Below are 19694 nucleotides of genomic sequence, written 5' to 3'. Positions count from 1 at the left end.
GTGCTGGGGTGCCGTAGGGAGTGGTACTATGCCCAGCGTGCTTGCCAGGGTGTAGAGATCTGATGCTATTTATGCTGCACCCAGTGCAACAGCAGGCAGGTTATCTCTAGTTTTGGTCTGTCTTGTGGGTACTCCTGAGAGACCGCCAAGTCTTGCTGCCTGAGTTCCTGGAAAAAGCTAGGCAAGCTCTTTGCATTTGACTCACTGTTTGGCTTTGTATCTGGACAACTATGATTTACTGTACAGATTATCCTGGTAGGAAAATGAGTAGATAATACAGTGAGAAGATATTATGGAGGAATAGTAACCAAATAGTAAACACAATCTTGAAACCCACTTTGATCTCATTTTAAGGTGCATATGACTTTACAGTACTTTTATAGATACTGATTTACCTTGCTACAATATCATTGACAAGGGGGTTTTTTGTGCCTTGAGTATGCAAGTTGAAATCCTACTGTGTTCATTAATACATCTCCAGGTTTCCTGAATGTATAAGGTATGTCTTGGACTATTTACAACATACCTGAGAATGTTGTATTCTCATAATGTCCAGATATTTTTACTGTGTATAAATAACTTTAGATCAGTGGATGAGCTATTACAGATTGTATAAAGGCTGCATCCTCCTCTTCCTACTGCATTTGCTGTCTGTTCTTTCCATTAGTAATTCTTGACCATTTCACACCTCGTGTTTCTTACCATAGCCAACCTTGTGTCTCCACCATTTCCTTCTGACTTACTCTCAGGCTGCTGCCTCCACCCACTGTGATGATTGCCCTCTCATGCTGGCAGTTTAACCGCAAGTGTAGAGGAAATATTTGATATTTGATCAGATAGCAGCCAGGAAGGAGCTGTTTGTTTCTAGTACCCAAATGCTTAATGAATGTGTGTATACTTCTTGGCCATCTGGTTTGATCAACTCGTCTGCAAATACTTTATAATAGTGAGAAGTGTGCCTTATGAGTCGCTGGCCAGCCAGCGAGGAAATGTTTGGTTTGAAAGTCTGCCACCTGGTAGGGACTTGTGCTTCTTTGCCCTAAATTCATCAGTGGCTTCTCTGGTACCTGCTGTCTGGGAGCTGCACATTTCCTCAGCATTGAGACTGTGGTTGACCAGTAAGTGGTGTGTTTTTCTGTGCTTGCTCAGCTCTTGTATCTCCATCCTGATTCTATCTGGGAACTCTTCTCTTACAGCAAGGTTTATATTCAAGCAGAAAACCTCAAAGGAACTGAAATAAATTCAATAATTTGAAGGTATGCAGTACCTTCAGAGTTTTTAATATGTATACCCAGATTAATTGGTATAGAGAGAAGCAGAGGAAAGCAGTTACAGTATATTGAGTAGCTACAATGTATTTAAAAAGGCTTTGCAGCATTTTGTTGAAGAAACTTCTGATTTGGTACAAGTTTTGCTGGATTTATTTCTGTGGTGCATAGGGTGGTTCAAAATTATTTATTTTTTTTTCCTAACTAGATACTTGGTGGGGGAAGGGGAGGGTCATTATTCAGGAGCTGAAATTACTGGATAGAGTAATTCTAGTGGTGGTTGTCATTGAATACATACAAGCCAACTGAGACGAGAGGAAGGAGAGAGTGGGGCTCTAAAAACAGTCCAGTGAGGTGATAGCTATTGAAGAAAATAAGTGTGGAGGCACTGCTTAGCTAAACATGTCTATAGAAAGAGCAGTGGGGGTGAAGGAACTTCATATTTGGAGTCATCTCACATTAAGGTTGCCATGAAGGTGACTACCTTCCTTACCTCATCAAAACCTGAAATATCTTTGTTTAAAATAGAGACCTCAAGTTCAGCACAGTCAGAGGGATCTCGTCCAGGAACAGAGCCACTTACTGGGTAGGTGACAGTGGTTTTCATGGTGTAATCTATTTTTTCTTCTCTCCTACCTTAGTAAAAATACAATTCCTTTTTTGCTACAGTACTTATTTGGGGACTTGGACTCCAGCTTTTTGTGGTGGTGATGGGTTGTGTTGAACCTCTGTTAATCTCACAATCTATGTTGGTGGATATAAGATAGTGTATCTTGCTTGACCTCTGCCTGCACTCAGTCCTGTCACTGATGGATTCAAAATTCTTGATCAACACAGCCTGTATTTCTTCTGTAGCCTGCGCATCAGATTTCAAAGAGCATAACTACATGACATAGTGGCCATTGTGTTAGATAATTTTGAGCTCTATATTTTGTGCCACATTTATTAAGAAAAATGTTAATTAACTTACATTTAGATTCAATAATAGATCCTAATTCTCAGAATCTTATTTTTCTGTTTGAAGGCTGACTGATGTATTCTTACATCATCATATTTTCCCATGTTAGATACATCCCATGTAATGATGTATTTTTACATCATTATAATTTCCTATGTTAAAAAGAGATCTCAAGTTATTAACTTCATTAATAACATGACCCTCAGTTTTAGGTGAGAAAAGATATTTCCGAATTAGAGTGATGTCTTGGAGGACTTCTAAAGAATATATAAGTAAGTAAAACCAATGAGAATTGTTACTTTTTTTTTACCTTTATAATCTTAAAGACTTAAATCTATTGTATGTCCTTCAAGTGATGTATCAATTTTCAGTTCTTTTTTGTAAGACGAAGACTGTCATAGAGAAGACGTGCCTTAAAGCTTTCATGGTGTAGATACTTGTGGTTAATATTTAATGATGATTCAGAGATGATATTTAATGATATTTTGTAGCAGTTTCTGTGGCTTAGAAAAGATTATTTTGTTAATTAGATTTAATAAATTGAATGAAAGAAGAGTCCATTTGTCTGGAGCACCAAATAGCCATGATGACATATTTTTTCTTTCTTTCCTTAACTCTCCTTCCGTCTCCTGATCCCTAGAGGCATATTTTATTTTCATCTTGTTGCCTCTTTGTCCTTTCACTGAATTCAAGCAGAGTTCTTTCCTTCCATGTAGTGATGATGTATGACTTCATGGATGATGAAAAGGAATAAAATAATGACTTCCAGAGGCTTTGCTGCACTAAGTAAACAGAGATTGGGTTTGTGATGATTTACGCTTATGAGCAAAAGTATCTGCATTTATTTCCTTTTTGAATAATCACAGTGGTTTTCTATTTGGGGATAAGACACATACTGCTGTCATGAAACATGTGCACCAATATATCTGAGATAATAATTTGGAGAAGTCCAGAAGCTTGAAATGGACTTTGGCGAGGCACTACAAAACTAAGAGTGTCTCTTGTTTGCTGCTGTAGAAAGCTGATTCAGTTCTCCACAAAGTCTTCAGACACTTGCTTTCTGAGAAGTTTTATCTATCGTGAAAAGAGAGTACAGAAATTATTGTAGCCTTGTGCTTTTTCACCTTCTTGTTTTGTGGATTCTAAAGATTTCCCAGAGCCTTTCAGAAGCACTGTTTGTTGAGACTGTTGTAAATTATGCACTTTCTGCTGCATAGCACTTTACTTACTTTTTATTAATTTCTTTGAGTTGGACACAGGGCCAAATGGACCAGCAACCCACAAGATTCAAACAATTACATACTAATTTAAAGGCATGCGAAGGGTGAGAGAGTGTTTCTATTAATCTAAAAAAAAAATTATTTGACAACTCTAAAATGACAAATCATAGGGATTACTTTAAAATTAAATAGTACTGCATGGATCTGCTGAACAATTATAATTTTGCTGAGGTGCATAGATATAGAAGTAGAGAGTTCTGCACTGAAACCAAAGTCACTCTAGTCTGGAAATGAATCTCAAATCTCAAGTTCTTACATTGTAAAGTGTTTTTCAAGGTTTGTGTTTTGGGGCTGTGAGTTTTTTGTGGTTTGTTTTTTTTGGTGGGTTTGTGTTTGTTTTTATTTTACAGCCACCATACCATACCATACCATTAGCTTTCACTGTAAGAAAAAAGTAAATAAGTAAATTTCTAGTTCTTGGGGAAGTGATGACTGTTGGTTTTTGTTTTTTAGAGAAATGGTTGACAATGTGGCAATAAAACAGAAGGCAAATAGCATCAAGCATTTATAAGCCTCAGAACAGCAGCTCCCATTCTTTTAAGAAAATGCCATCATTTCTAGGGCCAAACACAGGCATATTGTATGTTTGAGAGCAGTACTAATATATTTTTATTTTTCTCAAGCTTTTATGTTGTTAAAACATTTATGTTAAAATGCTAGAAGCAGGACAACGGTGTCTGACAAGGACACTAGTTGCTGCTCCATTTGTATTTGTTGTTGACAAGGTTTCTTGTCCAGCTCAAATGGAAATAATAAATAAGGATGATCTTTCAGTTTTTCTGTTTAGACTCTGTCCCTGATCAGTCAGGCTGAGGACAATGTTCCTCTCATCTTTGGATGAATGTGTCAAATGACAGTAGCTTGGTACTTTGTAAGTAATTTATGAAATGTAAATGTGCGTGAATTTGAAGATATGCACAAATTTTTCTTTCTTAAGCTCATTCATAGAAGTGTTTTTTGTCTAAGCTATAAAATACACAGATTAAAAAAAAGACATACTTCCACCTTGTCTGGAGTTCTAAGAGATGCAAGGAAGTGAGGGGGAAGGAATGCAGGCACAGACTAATAGGCTATTCCACTCTCCTGATGAATACCTGATTAAATTATTTATTCCTCCTGTATGACTGGAAAGAAAGGAACATTGAAGGTTTTGAAGCTGAGTGTCATTCCACAGTGCTGATAAGGTACAGTGACTCTGGTGGTCTGGTCTGAACCAGCTTCTTTCTTTTTGCCTGAAAAAGGAAGTGGTGGTGAATTAAGTAAAAAAAGGGAAATTATTTTTTTAAACCATCTGCTGCATTTTATATAGGTGCTTTTTTAAGAAATGTTTTCTGTGAATGTCTTGCAATTCTGTTTTAATTATATTGTGGTTGTGCAATATTATTGCTGCTTTCTGCAACAAGGTAGCACTTTGGGGCAAAGACTCCCTTGTTTCTCGGGAGCTATGTACTACTACATGTATATTATGTGCCTACATCAAGGAACAATAGATTAGTTCATGTACTAAATTACATTTTGGTGTGTTTTCTGTTTGGTTTGGGGTTTTTTTGTTGTTTGTTTTTCACATGGCTGTCTAAAAAGATGTCTTTAATCCAATGGAAAAGCAGAGAAATATGGGGTTGAGTTTTGGCACTTCTTATTCTGAATTTGACACCATTTGATTTTCTTCTGCACACAGAAGTTATAAATGTGCATATGAGTTAAACGGTGGTAGTCAATACAGGAAGCTTTAGCCAATAATACAGTATTTGATGTCAAAATGCATGATGGAAAATGCTATTTTTGAAATCTTCACAATGAGTTTGAAAAAGCTGTTTATAATACAAATATTTAATTTTAAGAATATTTTCACATGAAGAAAACATATTATGGGTATTTCTAATAGTTTTCTTTAAATTTCATGTTTTAATCCGCCCAAGAGCTTTTGTTTATACGCAGTTTGCCATCTGCTCTCTCAGCTTTGATGTAGGGGTTGGGAAGGAGATATGGCCTCTCGAGCCCTTCTCGTTGCTTCAGATGTTGCAAAAAAAGAAAAAAAGGCCCTCAAATTTCTTGTTTTACTCCACATTTACTACAGAGCTTATAGCAAGACCCTTTCATTCAATTGCATATTTACTTTAGGGTGATTCCAGATCCTCCCTTAAAATGACAAAATTGCATGAAGAATGAATTTGATCCAGTATTATGGAATGCTACCTGTTATTTTACCAGTAATCCTTTACCTGGAATATAATTCCTCTAAATGACTATTTTTTAAAAGGCACATTGTGATATAGCCACCTTTTCCAGTTGCAAATCTGAGTTGGAAGAATTGGGGGTATGTCCATCCCCTGTATGCTTATGATTACTATGAGTTACTGTAGGTATATTTTCAAAGATCTGCCTGTAGGTTGTCCATATTCATCTGGTGCTTTGTGCTGCAAAGTAAATGATTAGCAGGTGTTACTTCCAGAAGTATTCCTAATGGTTCTAGATTTGATAATGAACAAACACTGATAACTATCAGGAAAATCAATTTAGGTATTTCCTGTGCTAATGATGCTATATTAGTAAAAGTGGGACTCTAGGAAGTGCTTTCATGTGTATGAGGTGGGGCCTGTAATGATCAAAAGGGTATTTACCTCTGTATTGGAGACAGGGACATCTTTCAGGCAGGGACAGGCAGACAGGCCTGTCATCATAGATGGGCAGGAACATCTTTCACGGGATCATATTGCCAAAGCCCTGTCCAACCTGACTTGTTGAACCATGCCAAGTGCCCAGGTGGGTTTGTTCAGAAGGGTTGTGAATTGCGGGGGAAATTGGTGATTCCAAGCCAGTAGATGGTTCTGTGACTTCTGAATGGGTATTATCAGCAGATGTATTTCCATGTTTTTTTTCTTCTACCAAGTGGCACGCCCTGATAATATAGCATGAACTTGGTAGATTTTTTTTTTTGTAGTCATGCAGCTGATTCAATGATTGCAAACATTTTTAATATTTCAGAATTTATCAATATAATATAAATATAATATACAATATATATACAATATAAATAAATATATTTCAGCTAGGTCAATAACACTATCAACTCTGTCTCATTAGTCATTAAATTTTTGAGCATGTTTGGAAAAATATGTATATCTATCATACTACTATGAGGTGAAAAAAAGAATTTTCTTTTGAATTCTTTGTATGTTATCAATGACCAGAAGAGTGGATTGCACCAAACACATTTATCTTTGTCTACAGATTATCATGAAATAGCTCATACAAGTTGATCCTTTTCTCACTGATCTTCAAGAATCTTTTATACTTAATTGCTGAAAGTTCTTTCTCATTGAGAGAATCCTTGAAACTGGGCTCTGAATCAGGTAGATTGTTTGCAGAACATATTTCCCTGGATTGATTCTTATATTATCAATAATAATGCTTCCTTAATTACTATCAATATTTCAATGCTTTTCAACAATCCAATGTGGTATAGTGTTTTTCTGCTGCCTCTTATTCATATATCAGCTGGCAATTGATATCAGCCAGTGTAATCTTGATTTTGAAACTCTAAGTTTAAATGTGGAGAGCAAAACATTTTCAGTGGAAAGAAAATAATTATGAAATTAGATTACTATTTCAGATTTGGATTTCTTTTTTCATTCAGCAGGTTTTGTTTTCTTTTAGAGGATACTGTCATATCTGTTTATTTGTTCATCATTTCCCCTGCAGGTGCAAGGGTAGCATTAACTTTGGGGTTCTGTTTTAGAATAACTTAATCTAATCCAGTTAATTTTTTGTTGTCCATAACTGTTGTTTATACAATCTAGAACAGCAGTAATTTTTCAGAAACGAGTAAATGAACAAAGTAAATGAAAACGAGATATGTGTTTCTGGCTATCCTTTAGAGCCTTCTGTGGTGTGGGTTTTGTATGGTTTTGTGCAAGTTGAGAAAGGTTTCCTGTTGTATTCTTGCCAACTGGGTGTACTGTCAGATAAATTTTAATGCAGACCTGTCTCACAATATAGAGCCAAGTAAAATAGAAAACCGAGAAAAAAAGGGATGAGGGAGGACAAATACTTCAAAAAATATAAAGACTTTTGGATTCAAGCCCCAGAGAAAATGAGTGCCAAAGCTGTCTTGAAGCTCCATTGTTCTGGTTTATGATCACATGAGTGTCTGAAAGTGACTTAGAGAATTAACACTGTTTACAGAAAAGACTCAGTGGCCATAGGGAAAAATTTTCTTTTTAAAAGAATTACATCCCTGAACAAAACGGAGCAAAACAGATGGAGTTTAACAAATGCAGGGCTCATTTGATTGTGAAGGAGACCTGTGGTTATCATCCTAGTCTCACCATAACATTTTCTAAGACTTAAATCCAAGCAATCTGTTTTTCAAGTTTCTTTCACAATCTTTTTACCCTTTGTCTTTTACTTGTGATAGAAAGCAATTCTGTAGCGAAATAGGTCTGACTTTTAGTATAGGAAAACCAAAGGGAATGCTTCCTATGTTTTTACTTCAGCCACTGGCATAATAGTGAAAATAGCTTGGTTAACATTTGGGTACAATGACGATGCTGGTGCCTGCTTTTCTTTTTTTGTGATAAATTTGGCATGAGGAAAAAGGCCATCACTGTTTCCTCTCGCTCCATTACATCCCCTCTAACTGCTATGCTGTTTGTAATGTTACCATGTTCTGCATGTTCCTACATTGCTGTTTAGATAACAGGTGTATATTTCCTATATATATTTTCTGCTTTAGCTGGAGGAGTTTCTTTGAATCTCTAACACATTTTGATTTGTCTATGCCTTCCTGACACTGTTGCTTGATGGGCATTCCTATGGATATTCTGTAGCTACAGTGTCAAAGTGAAGGCACAATCTTACATTAGTGTTCATATTTATAAAAAGTAAGGGATTTAGTAAACTCACAGAAATGTATGTAAATGTAATTGTGAAATGTTATTGTGCTGTATTAATTGAATTGGTCAGGACATAATATGCGGATGACAAGATTCATTTCCTTATATTAACTATATTTTTGTTTGTAGATCAGATTGCTTTTTGACAGTAAAGCTGAAGTTGAATGTAACTGTGATTTTTTTTTAATACATATATCATCAATAATAGTAAAATACCGTAGAAAAAGGAAATAATCTAAATCTGAGTTTAATCAACAGTTCCATCTTGATTTTAAATTTTAGTAGTGAAAGGCTGCATTCAGTAGGTTTTGATTCAAAATACTGATTTAAATTCAAACTAAAAAAATAATGTTACAATATAAACAAATGGTTATTCCATGTATTCCATTTTGTCTTATATTTTAGGCTTTTAAAAAAAGTTACTTGGCTTATAGACCTGCTAATTAAGAGTTGGTAATTAGTTTCCAGACTTGATCTGCTGCAAATTCTTGCCTCTTGTGTGTCAATTCATATTCCTATACATCTGTGAATATCTGTTTTCCTGTTCAACTATGGAAGCGTTTTCATTTTCTGTTTCAAAAATGGTGTGATTTATTAATTATTAAATTATAACTGAGGCCAGGTTGCAGTTTCTCAAGAAAAAGCTAGCTATCACTTTTAACTTGGAATGAACTACCTAAATAGATCACCCAGGACTAAAGGTCAGATAATGTTCTTTTCAGATCTTGTCAAAATCCAGGAACTTCAAAGCCTAGGTCATGTTAAGGCTTAAATTTGAATTCAGATAGTTTAACTGTGGCCAAGACAAGATCTTTTTACTAACAGATTATCAAACACTTCTGTGTTTTTTCTAATATTCTTACTATTTGGCAGTTTTCATATGAACTGCTTTACAAGCTTAGGAAATTAATAATACTTGTATTTTCCTATTTCATAAATACATATACTCATGCATGTTTATTCAGGGATGCAGTTTATATAAACAAACTTTATTTTGAATTTATATTCAGTCTAGTGGATGAGGGGAAAGAAAAAGGATAACTGGGATTGCCAAATAAGAGAGGTTTTCTTTCATTCCAGTCCTTTCTAATACCCCATGTTGTCAAGATTCTGCAGGTTTTGATGGCAATTGCTGTTCTGTTCCCACAACTCAGTTACCTCCCCGCAGGACACCGGTAGAACCATCATCTTTGATAGAGATCTGTCCAGCTCCTGTGTTCTGGCTTTACTTAGGGGACACAGCTATTCTTTAGGGCACTCCTCTGGGAAGAACTGAATATGAAACTTAAAGTATGCTAGTATTTTCTTGCTGTTGATTTATTAAAAAATGGTATTAAAAACTGCATCTGTTCACTTTTGGTTTTTTTTTAGTGTGGATTCAAATATTTAGAAAATAAAGCTTTCTGTGTACGGATTGGATGCAGTATAAACAGTGGCATTAGCGTTGCTCCAAAATCTCTCATTACTGTGAACAGAACTTTTAGCTGGAAGTAAGTGAGCAAGGTTTTGTTGTGAGAATTCAGTTTCTGATACATGTCTGCTTTCATCTTTATCTCCTGTGATTTACCATCATGGTGTCACGTATTGTAGCATATTTTCTCGTTTCGTCTCATGCTCTCATGTTCACTGGGAAGCAGATAGTGAACTTTGCCAATGTGGTTGACAGCCTCAAAATCTCTTGTCGCAACACAGGACTGCATTTCAGGCTGTTGAACTGAAAGGAATAATTGGTATTGAACAGTCATCTCAATTTCACAGGCTTATTCTGGTTCTGTGGCTTTTTAATGGATGTCATGAGTAAACAGGTTTTTTTCTGATACATATAAAAATTCAATAATATACTGGAGGTGCTAAATCCTTTCTGAACCTGCTGTGTGAACCTTTTCAAGAACATCCTGCCATACATCTCTGCAATGATGTATGCTGATGCAATTTTCCATTTTCAGGGTGTTTGCACAAAGACACAGAATGGATTTGGGAATTTTGCCTCCATATCACTATAACCCGAGCCAGGTTTTACTGATTGCACCCAGCCTGTATCCATTTGCAGAGCAGCAGCTGAGCCTCACTAGGAAATTAGGCACAAAAAATTGACTCAGATTACACTAATGAGCCCATTAAGTGAGGTATAGAGAGCCTGTCTGGCCAGAATGAGGAACTGAAAGAGGTCTTACTGTACTCTTTGCTTTGTCTTTTACATTCTGTAGTCAGTTTTCATCTTCTGTATATTTACTTGGGGGGAGGTAGTTGCTTTCTTCTCCCCCTTGTCCTTTCCTGTATCTTATTTGCAAGAAGAAAAAAAAAAATCATATTCTTTTCCAACATCTGAGGGAGAAAACCTGACACAATTGGTGTTTGCAGACTATAAAGCACTAACAAAGCACACTTGCTTTCTAAAGTTTTTCAAAAGATTTGTCTGTGCAGTTATGCTCTCTGACCATTTTACAGAACTTGCCATTTACTATGTGAAAAATCAACAACAAAATTACTAATTTTTAAAATAGTCATTAGAATCACCTAATAAAAATCTTGTCACATTTATTATGTCATAACAATGTTATTCGTAACAGCAAATAAAGATTGCTTCAGAATTTTAGCAGTTTTAATGGAAAAATGTATTTTGTGTTCTAGGTAGACATCTGCTTTGCTGCTATGACCTAAAGGAAACAATAATGTTTTGAGCTTTCTGATAGATAAAAAACAGGATATGTGTACATTTATTTTTTACTGTTTCAGATCCAGTGAAACACAGGTTTGGGTTCTGCAGTGTGATATTAACTTGTATCTTGTTAGTTTTTGTTACATTTTCTCTGCCATTTTTTTTTAATTATTATTAAAGAGGACTTTCCTAATTTCAAAAAAAAGTCTTCTGTTTTTTAAACCTTGATTTGGGGTAGCTTAAAGAACTCATTCTCTTTCAGTTCCTAATTAATTTTTGTTGTTCAGGAGGGAAGTTTTCAGCTGCAGTTTTTTGGGAGCTGTGCTGGTTTGACATCATTTATTGCTGTTGCTTTGCAGTTGTGTTAGCGATGGCCCAATACTTAAGCAGAGAAACAGAAAGGAGAATTTGATTACAGACCAGCAAAAAACCTGCAGCAAGTATTTCCAAGCTGTGCCTGGTAGAACACAAACCAGGAAGCTGGAGGAGCAGGTGGTGCTGAGGACTAACAGAGAGCTGGTAAAAGAAGCCTGGGCTTGCATGAGGAGCAGGGTGGAATATGGTGGGTGAAGGACTTACTAAGGGAGATCCTGGAGAGTCCCCGTGGCAGGACATGGGGAAGCAACCTGGAACAGATCCCTTGAACCTACTGAATTCTTACTGCAGGTGATATAAGGTAGGTAACCTTAGCCTTGTTTTGAGCTGGCTGACTTCCAAAGGTGCCTCCCAAACTATTTTTTTTTCTTTGATTTTGGTAATCTTATTTTACATAACTGATTATAAATATAATACTAAAAATCTTATCAGAAATTGACTTTTTTTCTCTAGCTGTAGTTGAAATAAACTATATCTTCTACTTCAAACATGGTATACGTGTTCCCTGTGTGGGAATACCCAAATCCAATGTTTTCTTTTAACTTTCACAAAATTGGTCATAATTCACAATAATACATTCTGCATTAATGAAAGTTTCTTTGATGTAAAGACTGTGTTGGTACAGTCAGAGGGATCCCAATGCATTGACTTTAATCTGATAGAGGTAAGACATTCAAGATAATTTTATTTTTAAATCAATTTTACAGCAAAGTTACTGGAATGACGATAACAAAACTGAACCATGTAACAGTCTAAAGTCTAAAAAAATTATAGCAAGTGCTACATCTGCATGAGTTGGAATAAATCACTTGGAGATGTTTCTGCAATATCTGAGTATCATGTACAAACTTTGAGTAATTTACATCAGGCATTCTGATGTATGTGGCTCAACAGATGACTTTGATTCCATGCTTATAAGAGCCAAACTAATGAAAAACCCCATGTATGTGGATGTGTGCAGTTTCTTTGCTGTGCACAGTGCTTATATACTTTGTAATATTGCGTGCATGTGATTTATTTATTACTGTATTAATAATTCATTAATACTAAATTATGAGGTCTGAACAAATTGTGGAACAGTTCTGGTTTGCTGCTCAGGCAGTGTCTCTGGATAGTAAATGAACTTTGAGAGGATGTGTTTTAATGGCTTAGCAATGGATTCACTGTGAAAATTCCAGCACCTAGCTATGAAAAGGCAAAAGAAACTTCCTCTCAGCTCTAAATCTTTTAACTTGCAGTGAAAACATCTTTAAAGGAAGGATTATATATTTATTTTTGAGAGAGAGAACTGAAATTGAAATTGTTGTTGGGTTGTCTAATTTTTCTATCAAAAGCTGGGTATAAGTTATTTCTCTAGTAAATGTTTTGTTTCTTTTGTAGCTATGACTGATTCCAAGAATTATCCCATTTCCTAAAAAGTGATAAATTTCGCAAAATCCAGTGAGTTGCCTTCAAAAAACCAGAGGCTTATCTTGTTGTATCCTAGTAACTACTGACAGCAGTTCCATCTGTCATGGGGGTTCCCCCAGGCGCCAGTGCAGAGGATCAGCTATATGTCTTCGAGAATTCTTTCTCAAATAGCACCCTCAATAAGCAATTTATCTGAGACATTTTGCTTCTATTCCAACTCTTCCTGTGTAATGTCTTGCTATCTAATGATTGGTAAGAACAACCAATCAGTAAATCTAGATTGTCTTCTGGGTTTATGGACAGAGCTCTGTAGATATTAGTATGATGATAATACATTGCCAACAATGTGAGGAACATGTGTCTTTTCTAAACAAAACCAATAAAAGCCATATTGTTGTTTTAGTCAGCTCTGTGGACCCCAATAAATTTGTGATGATTAATGGAAAAATATATTTGATCATAAAAGGACATGGCCATTAGCAGTACCACTGTATGACAAAGGAAAACAAAATACTTAGTCAACAAAATAAGTTATTGAAAACTCATACTATGTTTGATGTAATGGTCTTGCCAGGCTTTAGTTAGACTACTGTATCATATGGATTAACTTGAAACGTCCTTTTGTTTGAGGAGTGAATGCAGGTCGTTGAGATAGGCTCACCTCCTTTCATTTGTTGCAACATTTGCTGAAATGGTGTGCAGTATAACCTACCTCCTCCTCCTAAATTTACTTAATGTTGAGTTCTCTCTCAGGGGAGACTCATTTAGAACTTCAAATAATTTAAAATTTCAGGTAGATCATATATTTGTTTAGAAAGGTAATGAATTGCTTGCTTGTCTTATATGGATATGAAGTTCCAACTGCTGGAGACAAGAAATTCTGTGTTTGTCTCTGAAGGAAGGCAGAATATCGGTAATTTAAAGTGACCTGTTTCAGGGGAAATAATATCCTTAAGTAGGAAGTCAATAAACCTCTTGTGCAATAATAATTGTTTGGATGCAGAGATCATTAGATTCGTTATTTCAGATACTGCTGCTTTTTGCTATGAGACCAGGAAATTCTCACCTGGAGAAATGTATGGAAATTTCCATATACAAGAAGAAATGCATGGCACACTCCTTTTGTTTAAGCTATTTAAAATAATCTGATTGCCACTTTTTGTAGATACACTTCCCCAGAATTAAAGCTCTCAATGGAGATATTTCAGAACTTCTTTGGTTTGATTGACTAGTTGTCTTTGGTTGCAGTATAACACTGGCCTTCTCTGTGTGACTTTGTTAAAGGTGGTAATTTACTCTGAGATTGATGCCTAGACATCTCTGGTGCTCAACTTTTTTCAGACAGCTTTTGGGAAGAGCCTCTGACTTATTCATTAGTGTTTCAGTCTTAAACAGAATGTTTTTAGTCCATCACCTTTATTCACAGCCCTGAGTTTTGGGAGATTTAATTGAAACTTTCTCCTATAACGTAGTGTTGGACATAGGAGTAGCTGTGGTTTTGTGGTTTTTTTTCCCTTTGGTATTCATTTTACAAAACATAAGTGAAGAAGATCTCTGACAACACTTTGTGATTACACACAAGCTTAAAATTTTCTTGGATTTTGAACTCAACATTAATATATTTACCATAGAGAAGTGTCATGGCTGTGGTTTTGCAATGAGGCTTCTCGCAACCAGAATGTAGATGTTAGGCCAAATGTTAGGTATCTTGTCTCCATGTCCATTTTATTTTGCAGGAAGTTTGCATTTTATGCATGGAAAAATGCCTCTGCTTTTCACTTAACATGTCCTTCTCCAAGCATGTCACTTAATATGTTAAAATATATTATTCTGGTTTCATATGCAACTGTAATACAGTGCAAATTCACTTCTTGTGAAAGTTATTATTCTCCCATTAATTCAGAAAAGAAATGTTGCTTATTGAGTCCAAGTTTATGATTTCCAAATGCAGTTTCTTTGTAAGTGTTTGCTCTTGATAACAAAGACTGTTTGGGAGACCTTAACCACTTTAAACATAATTGAGGTTTTTTTTAATGTCCTTCATATGTTAATGGAAGTTGAGAGTGGCTTTGGATAAAAGTAATTTAACATTAGTCATGTAACATAATGGTGTATACAATTATGCTTCTTCTGCTGTTCAAGAAAGCAGAGTGGCTGAGCGCCTTCCAATAAATGGTCCATTACGCAAGAAGGATCTGCATAATCAGTTTTAGATATTACGTTAAAAGTTTTGGTTCTCATATATATGCTAAAGCAAATAAGAATTCTTGATTTAAGAACTTGGACCAAATTCTGGGTCTTAAGTTTGTTGTGACGTAGTATTTGACAGGTAATAAATGAACTTGTGAACTTGACATAAATGTTTTTCCAATTTCTAATAGTGCAATTTCTGGATTTCTTTGTACATGTATGTGAATATTAAGCTCTTATTCTGTGCATCAGAATCCTTCTAAGGACAGCACAACTTTGTCAGGATCTTATTTGAAAAAAAAAAAAAAAAAACCAACCCAAAAAACTTATTTATGACTTTCCGCTTCACACAAAAAAAGATTATTCCTGAAAAAACATTCTTTTCAAGCAAAAAGTTTTGGGTTCTTTTTACTCATTTTAAAAATTGCACTGTCCAAGAAAATCTGAAATGAGCACATGTGCGGGTCATAATGCCACGACTACAGTCTGTAAGAATTTTGTAGATGTCTGGATTTATGTAGCAAAACATATTAAAGCAAGACTTCTGCCTATTGTGCAATTCTTTTCTTCACAATTTCATTTCAAGGATGTGTGCTTTTCTTTTTCAGCTGGCATTCATTCAGTGAAGGTGAAATTTGAGCCAGAGAGCTTCTGAAAATTTAATCTAGAATTACTGTAGTACTTTCTTCTTTTCTGAAAGTGTTATTTATTGACTTCTTGGAATCACTGCAGCAAATATGTAGTGTAAGAGAAATTTAACTCTGAAAAGTAATTTGCAATGTTGTCATTGCCATTCTTGTTTTTCTTGTACCTTTGAGTTCTTATTCTGTAAATGAAGCCAGACTAAGTAGTTCTGGAAAATCTTTTTATTTATTGTTTTTTCTTTTTTAAAACACTTTTATTCCTTCCTTTAAATTTGAGTGCTTAAGGAAACAGACATCTTCCTGGAGATCTGTTTTCAATTTCCTTTTAAACATCCCCCTAAACCTGCCTTTTCTAAAACTTTATTTTCTCTGTTGTACAAGAATAAAAGTTCTTTTTCACTGTGTTTTCGCTAACTTCTCTTGGTGCATGAACTTACAGGATTTAAATCATACAAGATCAAGTCCATATAATTTCTGGATAAAATACATTTTGGATTATTTGGGGGATCTGACAGTTACATTGTAAAGAGTTCATATAGCTAAAGTCAACTCAAGTGGTGTACTCAGTTTTGTAACTGAACGCAATTATTGGGTAATAAGTACTCTGTGTGAAGAAAATAAATTTATCCTGTATGATGGCTGCCCTTCCTTCATACTCTCAGCTAATGAACACAAGGAAACTAAACACTGCAAGTACCATGATTAATTGTAAATACATATAGAGAGTACTGTTTCGTAGCTTAATATCTGAGCAGCTACAGTATGTTATTATGTGGTATCCATGGATATATATAATTTTTCTATTTATCTTTTAAGCATTGAAGCAAGGAGTTAGATGCATACTCATTTAAATCCACTGGTAGAAATAGTATTTGAAAGTTTTGATGGTTGTCTTTGCTATGAATTTATACAGAAAAATTATCCAAACTTACACAGGTCATAATGTAATTAACTTGATGTCATCATCTTTAGTGTCATAAAAGAGAAGTGTTTTGGATCAAGGGTTACCTAGCACACATTATCAGTGCTTTGTGTTGGAAACTACATAAAGTCTTATTTTGCCGTAAACTGATTTAATGATACATAAATACAGCAGCAAATTGAAGGAGGAATCTGGAGAACTGAGGAGAAAAAAACCTCCACACATTGTTAATGAAACTGTGCAAGACCTAACATCAGGATTTACAAAAGCAAAACTGTCCCATAAAGTAACACAAGCACAAAAAATGTAAAAATAAGTTTAAGTGACTGGCATAATTTATTTGACTCAAAGAAAAGGTTCACTGAACTCGTATTGCCAGATGAAAATTTTTACTGTAAATACATGAAAGTAGAAAGCACCAGTGGCTGACGGGCTACTGAAGTGAAAGACTAGTCTTAGTGTAGGAGCATATCTGATATAAACTTGTGTTTAGATTGTAAAAGGAGTTAACAGTTTGAGGAAGCTTTAAATTAGGATTATTATCCAGGGATTTGGCTACATGATTTATTCAGACCTAACTAGAAGCAGGGTCTTGAAATTTTAAGTATTTCTGTGGTCTGCAAAAATGTCATAGTAGTCACTTATGTGAATGACAGAAATATCATACTTACTAGAGTGAAGATATGTGCCTGTCACACTTCTGACAATGTAAATCATGTTTTTCACTGGTTTTCATTGTGTTGTCAACCATAAAAAACTTTCATAGTTTTGTATTTGCTATGTGTTGGCTCCATTCCAGATTTTCTGTTTGATACATGATTGGATTGGGTGGTTGTGAGGACTGAATTTCCTGGATCTGCACTTGGTGAATATATTTTCAGACATAAAGGGAAAAGGCAGATCTGCTTGCCTAAGTGATTGCAGATTCTAAAAATGGGCTTATATTAGAGAAATTTTATTTTTTAAGATTAGCTGTAGCGTGGTCTACCTTTTAAACATTTTTCTTTCCTGCAATATTAATATTTTTCAGATATCTTTGAGTATTACTGTAAATTCATACATTGAAATCAGAGGTTATTGAATTGAAAATAGGTGGTTTGGAATAACTTCAGAAAAGATACAGGTCATGTAAGGTGGGTTGCATATAAGAAGTTGAATCCCTAGAACTGAAAGAAATTCAGTCTGTCTTTCATAGGTGTTTGTTTTAGTCTTTAAAATGATTTCCTGGACAAGCTGTAGAGAAAGAAACAAATTATAAATGAAGGATGTGGCAAAATATTTTGTTTAAAATGAGTTGTCCCACTTAGTGCTGTTGTATTGCCACAGTCTCTTGCCAAGAAGTATCAGGGGTGAAATATACCATAGGTCTAATTAATTTGGTCTCAGAGCAATTAATAATTCAGAAATGTTTTAGTGCTTATTGATGTTTAGCATTATAAGTGGACAAATCGTGTATGTACTTTTAGCATCTACACAGGAAATTATTTGAGAGGAGAAGGAAGAATACTAGATTTTTAATTGCTGATTAGAGCAGATGATTTCTAGATTTTTCTAAGAACTTTTCTGGATTTGTATTATAGCCAGCTTCTTGTTTTGCAAAGTATCAGAGCAGTAATATTGAAGTAGCAGGGATAAAACCAGCTTATTTTCTGTAGAAAATGTAATGGTCTGAAGTCTGCATCATCGAATAATGACAATATAGTAGTTAATAATGTAAATCTTAATTTAAATAGTAAAATTCAATATCCCTGAAAAAAGCCATATTCTTTTATATACACATGTGCACAAAAAAGATCATAGCAAAGAAAATATTTGTAGGTTTGCTTATGATTCATTAAATTTGATCATTTGCCTAATTGAATTTCACTGTACGTCTTCACCTGACTGTCATGGTAGTAGCTTCTTATTTTTAATTAATATTCATACATGTGAGACTTACATGTTCATCGACACTTAGTAATTTCACCTGGCTTCTTTAGTATGCTGAAAACTTTATTCAAGTTATTCATATAGCACTAAGAAATGAACCATAATACAGAGAGCATTGAAAATAATACTGTAAAAATGAATCATTATGTTATGGAACATAGAGTAGCAACAGCAGATGTATTGTTTCTAACTCTGAAAAATATGAAGATAAATATACTATGTCTGTATGGGAAACACATTTCCTCCGTACTGAGGGGCTGTCGCTCTATGGTCTGGGTCTAAGCTTGCACATTGTTTTTGTAAATGTTAAAATAAACGTTTTGTAGATTCCTATAGAAAATATAAACAATGTATGGCTTTTCCTTTTTAGCCCAGTGAACTCAAGCTCAAAACCTCAAACTTCTACCTGTAAAATAATATAAGACTAGATTTAATACAACTTGGTGGAGAATGTATTGGAGCAGCAATCTGTTTACACATCGAATGTATAAAGAGATACACTGTTTCTAAAATGACATAAATATGACCCTGATGCTTTTCTTCATATAGATATTAAAATATATTTTTAAAGATAATTTTAAAATTATTCTTGGTCATTCAGCCATATTCCATAAGACTATATTAATCTTTACATTAGTATCATGTTCTTATAGGTTCATTCCTGTACCCAGGAATTTCCTCCTAATGTTGTGCAACTAGATAGTCAGTGGTATGCAGCAGTTGCCTATAATCTTTCATTTATAACTTGCTTTTTCTGTCCTGCTTGATGGAGAGAGTCCATTCAGGCTTACATGCACAATATAGCCATGTTGGATGAGAAGCCTATTTCTTAATAGTAAGCTGAGAAAAACAGCAGGGTTTTATGTGGGTTTTGTTTGTTTTGTTTTGTTTTTTTACTGTTAGTGGATTATCTTTTTTTTGGAGGGGGATTGGGTGGAAGATTTCAGAAGAACCTTTGTGGGGTTTTCAGGAGGGAAGGGTGTCAGTTTTAGTGTCTTGAGGATTCACTTTCTTTTTTGTTTTCTGTTTTGTTTTGTTATTACCTCTAGTTTGTAATACAGAAGCCATCAAGATTGCAGAAAAGAGAGAGAGAACATTAAGTCATTAAACCAATCCATTCATCTTTCTTGGGTAAACTGATTTCCATGATATAAGTAGCATCAG

The 19694-nt window shown here is 34.9% G+C and overlaps 1 protein-coding gene across 3 annotated transcripts in view; it reads left to right on the top strand.

Moving 5' to 3' along the window:
* The window catches only part of LOC141925235 (sodium channel protein type 2 subunit alpha-like), a 78567-nt gene that overhangs the window by 3368 nt on the left and 55505 nt on the right, over positions 1–19694 (top strand). For 2 of the 3 annotated variants that reach the window (XM_074829017.1, XM_074829016.1), the window contains exons 2-3: positions 1797–1854; positions 2433–2498. The exons of the other annotated variant lie outside the window; for it this stretch is intronic. The gene's annotated coding sequence lies outside the window, so the exon portion shown is untranslated. The remainder of the gene's footprint in view (positions 1–1796; positions 1855–2432; positions 2499–19694) is intronic. 3 annotated transcript variants of the gene reach the window in all.

This window comes from Strix aluco, chromosome 6 (assembly GCF_031877795.1).
Source record: "Strix aluco isolate bStrAlu1 chromosome 6, bStrAlu1.hap1, whole genome shotgun sequence".
Lineage (NCBI taxonomy): Eukaryota > Metazoa > Chordata > Aves > Strigiformes > Strigidae > Strix > Strix aluco.
Note: the sequence above shows the minus strand (reverse complement) of the source record. Positions and strands in the feature narration are given on the sequence as shown.